Source organism: Lactuca virosa, chromosome 7 (assembly GCF_052849685.1).
Source record: "Lactuca virosa cultivar CGN04683 chromosome 7, Lactuca_virosa_CGN04683_v6, whole genome shotgun sequence".
Classification (NCBI taxonomy): Eukaryota; Viridiplantae; Streptophyta; class Magnoliopsida; order Asterales; family Asteraceae; genus Lactuca; species Lactuca virosa.
In genome coordinates, this window is record NC_136432.1 from 180521330 (window position 1) to 180532496 (window position 11167).

The window sequence follows — 11167 nt, forward strand, 5'->3', positions numbered from 1 at the left end:
GCAAAATAGTCCTTGACTGTCTCCCCCTCTCGCTGCTTGCACCCGATGATCGAATGGCAATCGCCTTTGTATCTCTGGAGTTGCATGAAGTTAGTTAGGAAAAGGTACTTCAGTTAACCGAAGTTGCTGATGCTTCCCGGGCATAGTGTCTTGAACCATGTTCCTGCGTTGCCATCTAAGGTGGTGGGGAAGTATGTGCACCAGAATCGTTCATCTAGCTTGAGGGACGTCATGGTCCATTCATATGTATCGATGTGGCTGTCTAGGTCGGTAGTGTCATCGTATGTTTTAAGGTAGGGTAGTTTAGCGGTGTTAGGAATTTCATATTCCAGGAGCTATTTGACGAATGGCGATGTAACACTTCGTGTTAGGCAATCTTGGGTTGGGGTTCGTTGATTGAAGTGATACCCAGGCTGCTGCATTGCCAAGAAGGGTTATACTAACATGTTGTTATAGGCTGTAAGTTCCGGCGTTACTGGGTCGTAGAAGTTTGACGGCTAAAATGGGGTGGGGAAGGTATGACACATGGAAATTTGCTGTTGGGCCATGGGTATTTGTTGTTGGGTCATGGTTATTTGTTGTTGGGCCATGGGTATCGTCTGTTGGGCCATGGGTATCTGCTGATGGGTCATGGGTATTTGTTGTTGGGCCATGGGTATGTGCTAGTAAAGCGCGAGTGGTGATGTTGATATGGTGCCCATCGTTAAGGATGGGTGGCTCTGCGGTTATGGTGTAACGTTTAGGCTGGCTACAACGTTGCTCGCATGTGAGCTGCTTACGAAAGGCGTCATGGGTCTTGTTTGAAGATTCTAAGGATTGATGGTGTTGGGGAAAAAGGGCGGTAAAGTGGGTATTGTGTATTGGTTAAACACATCGCTGTTTGGGAATGGGGGTTGGGGTGTTGGACCACCTAGTGGTAGTGCCGTCACAGGATATGGCGGCGGACCATCGGATGTTTTGTTGTCACAAGAGATGGTGGTAGGCCACCAGATGAGGGTGCCGGTTCAAGAGAGGGTGGCAGGCCGCCGGATAATGGTACTGCTTCAAGGGGTGATGGCGGGCCGCCGGGGGATGGTGCTACGTCAAGAGAAGGTGGTAGGCCACCGAAAGATGGCGTTGTTGGGGTGTTTCCTGCTTCCAACGACGTCATCGAGTGTATCGGGTTGTGTGGTGGTTCCGATGGCTCACTTGTCGTCTTGTTCGTCATGCGTGGTTAATTTGAAAGACCAAAGAAAAGAGAAGGGGTTTGTGTATCTATTCTCACACAAACGGATGGCGCCAAATGATGTGACCTGGTTCCGAACCACCTAACACTGTCGTGAGATGGTCGTCGGAATAGAACCTGGGAGGTCGCTAAGAAAGAAAGAGTGTCGGCCGCTCTCCGGGAGGAGGTCCCGGAAAGACGCTCCGACGGTCAAGTTAGTGAGGTGGGTATGGACTATGAAGGTAAATGATCAGAGATCAATGACTTAACCCTCAAGGCAGAGTGATCGGCCTTTTATACTGAAGATCTTCCTCGGTCTGTACGAGGGACAGGGACTGTGGTCCCGACAGGATTCGCCACTCTTATTGGAGGGCCATGCTCCACGTTTGTGTTTAGTCCAACGATTGGTCCTGGCGATAATGCTCTGACCGTGCTCTTTGTCGCCTGAAGTTGTTATCTTTGAATTGTAGCTGAAAGACAATATTTGGCGAGGGCGGACCTCTTGCGCGATCGCGTCGCGGGAGTTTTGGGTCGCCGAGGCGGTCGAGTCACTATCCCGACTTCTCGTTGCAAGCGCCTCGTCGGGGTTCGCTTGCTTCTGGCCCGTTCTGAGGGGCGCGCCATCATATATATATATATATATATATATATATATATATATATATATATATATATATATATATATATATATATATATATATATATATATATATATATATATATATATATATATATATATATATATATATATATATATATATATATATATATATATATATATATATGGACCGCAAACTCAAGGCCCAAACCCAATGCTAGACCGAAAACACATGGGTTTTCGGTCCAAGCTACAAATAAACAAAATATTATTTTTGGCCCAAGACTAAAAACAATAAATGCTTAGAAAAGCAAAGTATAAACCATATTTTTGACCCAACAATCTCCCCCTTGGTTTATAGCTTTCTTGTCTTTGACCCAACAAACTCCCCCTAAAAATGTAGCTGGATTTTCTTGTAAATCTTCATTTCGAGCTTGGCTTCAACTATTTGTCTTCTATTTCTTCACAACTTCAAGATAAACAACTGAATCTTCTAAGTTAGTGAATTCATCTTGAATAGTTGGGCAGTTCTTCAAAATTTGACTTTGAACGCACGTTGGGTGTGGAGGCTTCTTGAAAAGATTCTTGAAAATCAGCACTTTCAGCTGGAGAATCTTCAGAGTGAATAACAGAGAACGAATCTTCTGGATCACTTCAGCAGGTTCATAGATAGCAGCAAATTGATTGAGGAGGTTCCAATGCAATTTGTCACATAATCTTCAAGTCAGCTTCACCTTGCTTATGGGGTTAAAAAAATTGTATGTTGAAAAATGATCTTCACTTCTAGTTCCTTTGAATAAATGTTCTTGAATGATCACCGTTGTGCCATGGAAGTAACAAATGACTAAAAAGTCCCTGTAGATCACATAAAGAATCATAAAGACCCTTCTCGCCACAGTTGTTCAAGGATGAATCCTTGGCTCAGAAAGAGACTTCTCGCAGTATCTGTGTGAACTTAGAGGAACGCACTGCGATTTGTTGAGTATCGTAGAACTACTCGTGGCTAGTTTTGATGTTAGCCCCTGTATGTCCTTGATCATAGATCTCGATACAGTTATCAAGTTAACGAGTTAACTTGGCCCTTGGCGAGACGTTCAGCGATACCTGTTTCTCTGTTGGTTGAATCACCCTGGTGTCGTGACAGTTCTTAGGTAAAGAAAGCTGACAAGACCAATATGACAATTTGTACAGTTTCGGACTTTCAATTCCTTAGATACGACAGTTCTTAAAAAGAAACTGCCTGACTGGCATTTTGTACAATGTCACACCAGGTATGAGCCATTATCCGTCCAATCATGGGTGAAATCTAGAACATTAAAAATGTTCACCGTCAATTCAGAATTAAATGGTTTTAGATTTTGGGTTTCACTTAGAGTCATGGTGACAACGATATCTAAGATCATAAACACAGACTTTTTGGCAACAGTCAACCGAGTTGTTTTATACTCGAACCTCAAGGGGTACCGGTACGTGGAAATGATTTGATGGAAAAAATTATAGATATGGGTGAAGAATCGTTGGGTGTTTCACATTGGTCATGGTGAAAATGACCTTTGATCATTAACATTTGATGTGAAGACTCCTATTAAGACTGGTATACGTCTCAATATGGAAGAGTTTATCACTCGCATTTGAATTTTCCGTCAATTCCTTGTGAAAGTAGTGTGAAGTGAAATGACCGTCAATTCCTTTCCCATTTTCAGGTTTCTTCTCCTTGCTCAGAATATTTCGATACATTCTCCTTGAGTCTCATCTTCTCCTGAATTCACTTTTCAAGACAAACGAAAATTTTGAGATAAACATAAAAAATAAAAAATAAAAGTAAACTTAGCACACTAAGAATTAAAAATAATAGAAAAATACGCTCAAAAACAATTTTTTTAAATTTTTGAATTTTCAGAAAAAGAAATAACACATATTTTTGTATTTTGGAAATTTTTAATTTTTGTTTTGTTTTTTTTAATTCTCCCCCTAAATTTGTGCATATAAGAAAATATGAACAAATTTAACAAAAACAAAAGTAAAAATACAAAAACTTTTGGGATCAAAGTTGTCAAGCAACTTAATTATCATTTTATCACTAAATCTCATATCATTTCCCAAATAATACCTACAAAGGAAAAACACATATATTTTTAAATTTTTTAATAATTTTTTTTAATTAATTTTTTTTTCTTTTTTATTTTTTTGTATTTTTATTTCTCCCCCATAAATTGAGCATAGGGAAGAAATAAAATAAATGCGCAAAATTAAAAAAAAATCTGATTGAAACGAATCATATTAAGAAAAACTTAGGAGCATCGAAAGAATTCAAACCGAAAGTCAGCAATTGAAGACGCAAGCAGCAACGCATTTAACCTTAGTTGTGTTTCAATCTCGGAACAGATCCAAAAATTCTTCACATCATTAAGCACAAACCCCATTTGTGATCCTCTTATTTTCTTCCTTTCCCGCAAAGGACACATACTCTCAAACTAAGTTCTGAGTGTTGTACAGTTGAGAGATGTCCCTTATCATGTGCTTGGAACAGCCACTATCAACAAACAGAAGTCTGATGATATTCCTTCATAGCTACTCCAGCACAGAGTGCGAGATTAGTTGGACTTCGGAACCCAGTCCATTTTGAAACTGGGTTGACCATTTTCATCCATGCAGGCTACTCTCTCCCATGACATATCCTGCTTATCACATACAGAAAGCGAAGAAATGTTAGAGTCATTAGAAGATTTTAGAGAGTGAACCTTCGGAACGCATCTGTAGTCGGGTTTAACCCATTTCTTGTTCGAGCGAATGGGTGCCTCGACACTTGATTTTGAACTTGAAGCCAATCTTCGAGATGAATTTGATCTAACTGATCTTGGTTTCACTGGAGCATCTTCTGGACTGGACTTCTTGGCCGGCATTCCCTTCTTGACTTTGGGATTTTGATTCTTGGCCTTCTGTGCATTCCAGTCACCATTGTTTAGACGTGGCCTCGAAGGGTTTCTTCTGGAAAAGCTCCCTCTTTGTGCGTTCTGCCAGGCTTGTGCATAGTAAGGAACGTATGCGCGATTTGGACAATTTCTGGCAATGTGTCCAGGTGTTCCACAGTGAAAACATGTGTTTTTCTTCACGTGGGATTTATTTCTTCCTGCCCCTGGTGGCGTTCCCATGCCTTGTCTCTGATTGTTCCCACAAGCACACTTGCAGAAGGCCGTCTGTTTCACTTGTTTTGGTGGCCTGTACTTGCCAATAGCAGGTTTGTCAGAAGTAACTGAGTTAGAAGAAACAGATTCAGAGTTCAAGGAGACATTGGTTTGATAGTCAGTAGAATTAACAGAACTATAATTAATTATGTTCTCCTTGTTCTCTTCTTCCACTACTTTACCTGCACAGGAAGTGGAAACATTAAAATGTTTCATCTCAACACCCGTAGTTGGCCCAGATTGTTCAGTCCTAATTGAAGCTGGTACAGGGATTTGGCCACACTGAGTCGGTGTCTCTTCCTCGTTGGTCTCAAGGGGTGGGTTATAGTTGTTATTGAAAGGAGGTGGCACACTATGATACCCTTGACCCTTGTTTTGATTATCTTTAAAAGTTAATTGTTTTTCAATCATGGATGCAACAACCTCACTTGACACATCAAATTTCTTAAAGTTGAATTCAACATCTTTATATTTAGCTTTTAATGCATCAAGTTCGGTAGTGAAGTTAGCAAGTTGTTCCTTAACATATCTATAATTCGCACATTTGTTGCTATATTCTTCTTGAAGTGTTCTAAAGTCCTTGATTTTGTCGTCTAGTTGTGCTTTTAAGGGTTTTTGACCTTTCCTAAGGGTATAGCCTTCATACTTAAGGTCCTCATTTTCTCTTTTTAATAAATCGATTTGTTCACGAAGAAATTTATCGTAGTTTCACAAGATTGAGAGCATGAAACTTCATTGACCGGGATGTTTACAAAAGTCATTGTGTACCAAAAATGTCCTTTGACTTGAAACCTCGAAAGTCAACCTTAAAAGTAAAATTTAAAAAGTCAAACTTAAAAGGTCAAACTGAAAAACTTAAAGTGAAAATTTGAAGGTTAAACGAGAAAGTCATAGTTTAAATTCAAAGGTCAAACTTGAAAGTCAAAGTAAATTTTAGGGTCAAAAGTCAATTTTAGGAAGTCAAAAATTAAAAGTCAAAGCTTTGGGTTGAAAATGAAACTTTAAAATTTGAAAAACTGATTTTTGGGCTAAAATTCTCAAAATTCCAAAACTGGTCCGAAAATACGATATTTGAATTAAATCGGGAAGAAATATAACATGAGGCTTGCTAGATGGATTGATAAGGCGTGGGTTGTGTATGCGTGTGACCCGGGTTCGAATCTTGCTACAAACCGGATTTTTGATTTATTCGCTACTGGCCGCGAATGCGAAGGATGGATCCGAAGTGCTGGGCCGATAATCCGTGGACCGCAAACGAGTTGGGCCAAGAACTCTTCGGAAGCCGAAAACGCCAAGGAACCCAATCTGAGATTTCGGCCGCCGCCGTGAGGACCGAGGTCTGACCGAAAACGTAAAACCCTAGCCGTAAAAGAGCGAGAAACCCTAGCTGTAAACGAGTTTCCGGCTGCAAACTCTAGTTGCAAACGTGTTTCCGGTCGAAAACCACCGCCAGACCTTCGCAAATTACGTAAAAAAACACGATTTTCAACATTTTTAGCTCCAAAACTCGATCAAAAACTCATTTTTATGAAAAACACAAAGAACAAACCCCCAATATTTTGTCAAAAACTATCCAAAAACGTAAAAATCCTTCAAGAAAAAGTGCAAAAATGCTCCAGATCTTGCCAAAGAGATTGATACAATCCAAGCTCTGATACCCACGGTAAGTCCCAAATTTTGCTTGATATATTAATCAGATCCATTTGATGGTGCGGAATCCCACTCAAGTGGATGATGCAAGATCAAATGTGGAAGAAGGAGAAGAAGAACTTGATGAATCTATGATGTATTGATGATAAGATTCATGTTCGAACACAAGATTCACACACATACACACTCTTCTTATCTCTAACTTTCTCTCTCTACTCAACAATTATGAATGAATGCTCCTACAGACTCATCACCCTTATATATATATATATATATATATATATATATATATATATATATATATATATATATATATATATATATATATATCTAGAAAAATTTATGTAGTCATTACACTTTACTAATACATTTAACCAATAAAAGTTGAGGTTATACTTCCAAGCTTAAACATATGTTTTTGTTTTAGGTTTTTAGTTGAGAAAAAAATGAATTATGAAAAAAACAAGAATAAATAAAAGTGAAAAACGTTGTGTAAAAAAAAAAGAAAAAATAATTGTCAAAAGCTGTTGAGAGAACAATAATTTGCAAAGTAAGGAAAAATTGTCAAAAGGCAAAGGCTTAGTGAGTCAATTTGTAATTTTTCTTTCTATGTTATTTTATCGTGTGTATGCTTGAGAATTTAATAAAAGAAATTTGAAGTTAAGAAAACTTTTTGAAGATGTATTTAGAGGGATGCAGAAATGAATGGTGTCCAAAATAATTGGGGAACGTTGATGAGGAATATGAGTATTTACGACTTCGAAATTAGTTAGGATTTTAGAAAAAAAAATGTATGCATTAAGGCGAGACATAATTGATGAATTCAAATTAGATTATTTAGTGTGATGCTGGTAAGCTAGGTTTTGATGTGATGAAATGAAAATTATGATATTAATCTAGATTTTAGTTATTAAAGTTCAAGTTTCTATTTTCTTTATTTTTGTTTTAGTTTTTGTTCTAAGTTCCTTTTTATGGCATCTACATCTCTCCATTTTCTTTATACTCTTTAATCATTTTATTACTTAAGGGAAACTAAGGTTTAATCTTGGAGAGATTTGTTAGATTCCATTTTATTAATATTTTATATTAGTTTTTATTAGTGTTTTGCATCATATTTTATGCTTTTTCATGTGCATTACTTTAAATAATGTTCATCTCATGTTTATCGGTGTAATTCGCATACTGCTCATGTTTTTATGTCATTTTCCAATATTTAGACTGAAATAGTGATTTAGAAGCAGACTGGATGCATATTTGGAGCTTAATGGGGGTAAAATACTTGAGGAAGCTAGAATCAGTGTTTAAATTGTTGAAATGGAAGAGTTTGTGTCTGAAACGCATATTTTCGAAAAAACACGATCGTGTTTTTTCTGCCGTGATTTTGTTTTTGATCATGCTTTTTGTTCGCAAGTTTTTTTGACCCAAAAATCAGTTTTGAGGCCTCGGAGCGCTTACACAATCGTTTTTTCACATATGGGTCCGAAACAATTACATACTTCATTAAACTCGAAAAACGGGACTTCGAAGCATAAGCACGATCGAGTTTCTCCAAAAAGCATGATCGTGTTTTCTAGATAAATGATTTGATGCTACTGCATTACTTATAAGTACTCCATATCATATCAATTGAAACCCTAGCCATTCCCAGCCGACCAAAGACGGTTTTCTGGGTGATTTTTCTCCGTTTTTATCAATCTTTGTTGATCCGAAGACTGTGGATCGAATCTTTCATTTAGCTTAGTAAGAATTAGTGTTTAATCTTTCTTTTCATTGTTTTTAATCAAATTTTAGCCATGTCTGGCTATAACCCTAGTTTTAAGTTCTACAAAGATTAGTAATTTTTATGTAGTTAATCATTAGACTTGGTTTTTATTGTGTGATTAAATCTAGTTATTTCAGTTTTGCGCTTAGTGAATGTTTGATTTCTGATTCTTTTTAGCCAGGTCACCTAATTTAGGATTAAATCATTCTAGTTGATCAGTTATTGGAATCCATACTTGTTTTGATAAACTGGTAATAAGTAAAAAGTAACAAATCGGTTCTGTGTTGGGATTTGACTCTGCTATAAACTGAAATTTCATATTTTAACTCTTCCGAGCTTGTGAAAAGTATTAAATATTGTAGGGAATTTTACATAGATCATAATGCTGCTTTTTCTAACTTGATTAAGATCTTGTTTAATTAGTTTAGTAAAAAGTTTGGATTAAACGAAGAGCTTGTTTTGTTTAATCAACTAAGTAAAAGAGACTTACTAGAGCTTATTTCTAGTTTTCAGTACCATCATAGATAGACTGCATCTTAAATAACCGTGTTATTGTTGATTGCATAATGAGGAAAGTCGCAGCAGAAATGAAATCATTCTTATTATTGAATTTTATTATCCTTTTTTCACTTCTATTTCTAGTGTTAATTAATATTCAAAAAAATACCCCTTTATTATTTTTTTCCTTTTGACTAGTATGTGCCTTACGCAAAGTGACATTAACTTTTAGGTTGTGTCCTAGTGGATTCGACTTTGCATGAATGTGCTACCTATTAGTGCAACCAAGTAATGAAATTATTATTTTTTTTAAATGTACATGACATCATTTTAACAATTCTCATGGGAATTCGAAGTTGATGAAGATGGAAAGAAGCTACAATGTAGAAGCTCTCTATAGGTTTCCACCAAACAATGATTAACCACTAGAACATGTTAATCTTCACTTGTATATAACTTGCTCTTAAGCCTAAAAGCATATACCAAATAAGTCTTAAGGAGAAGCAACATACGATCTCTTAAATCCAAAACCAAATTGCAAGAAAAAGGAAATGGAGAAAGCGCTTGGAAACAACAAATTTGGACGCCCAAAGAGAGAGAAAAGTGGATGGAAAAACTAGCTTTTCTCCATCCCATGTATAATTCTCCATCCCATGTATCATGTATACACTCTCATGCATAAAGAAACATCCATACCTTATTTAATGTGAAAGCCATACTTTGTAAGAGTGTAAGGAGTGAAAGAAGAAGTCAAACACTTAAAAACCCTCCTCCCTCTTGTCATTCATGGCTATCATGAGTCCAAGTGGGTTGATCGTGTGGCTTTCACTTAAAGTATAACTAGCTAGTTAAATGACGAACTAAATGGTTACTCAAAGTGCCCATTTAATTTGTACATAACATATATGTTTAGACCTTAAGAATATAACTAGGTTTTGTTCTCTTTTATTATCATTTTCTAAAAATAATATTTTCTCATTTAGTTGTTAAAAGTATTATTTTCGTAAAATAATAATTCTCCAACACTACTACATAAAAACCCTTTAATGACACGCATTGCATGTCGTAAAAGCCTCAGATGACACACAAATGCGTGTCAAGGAAGACCTTATTATAAAGGAAGATGACACACTTTTGCGTGTCGTAAACTTACGACACGTATTTATGACGTGCATTTATGACACACATTGTGTGGCAAGGAAGGCCCTATCATAAAGTAAGACGACACGCATTCACGTGTCGTAACCTTACGACGCACATTTACGACACGCATTGCGTATCATTAAATCCCTGTCATAAATGAAGATGACATGCATTTACATGCCATGAAGTTCATCAGCAATTTATTATATACATTTATGACGTGCCTTTACGATACTAATTTACGTAGAATACAAAAATATGAAAACAAATATATACCAAAACAATCATTTCATCCAATAACATCATGTCAAACAAGTTATCAAAATATTGTAATACATAAATATTAAGGGGATCTGATAGTACATTGTTATTAAGAGGTTTTCCCTGACTATATAACATGATACTACATCCCTAATATATAACCTGATCCTTCATGTCATTGGTTTGCCACTTGGTTTTCCAGGTAAAAATGTTAAACTTGGTGTCATGGGCGGCTGTCCATCGGGCGTGGATGGCAAGTAAGGGCTTGAAGCATTAGTTGAAACAAAATAACTTTTATTAATCACACAATAAACAAACTTTAGAAGTACCTTATAGGCAAGTAGGAGTATTGAAGTCCCCAAGTTTGCACACATAAGCCATAAAATCCTTTGCTATCTGCCCAACAAGCTAGTTTCCACCATCAACGTGGGCAAATCTGTCCAAAAACTATTTGAATGACCTAATCATATTTAAATAGCATCGAATAAACACCAATTCTCTATATCTTCTTCATTTTGACCAGAAAAAAACAATTAAAATAACTTGGAAACACACATAAGTATGTACTATAGATACAAAATGACAACTTAAGTACCAAATAAAATTAATTTACCTTGTGCACACTGATACGCAATCAACAATTAGCTCTTGATATATCAATTGATTTCACTCATATTGACCGAATGATAGGTACCTGACAGAAGACAAAAGAGTTAAAAATAAAAATAAAAACTACTTACATAACTACAATTTTAATCTTTTGAAAAATTTTGAATTATCTTTTGTAAATTTTTCTTAATTTTATTTATGATATTTTTTCTTTAAATGTTCATTGTTGGTAGGCATTTAAGAAGCTTTGAGCCAAA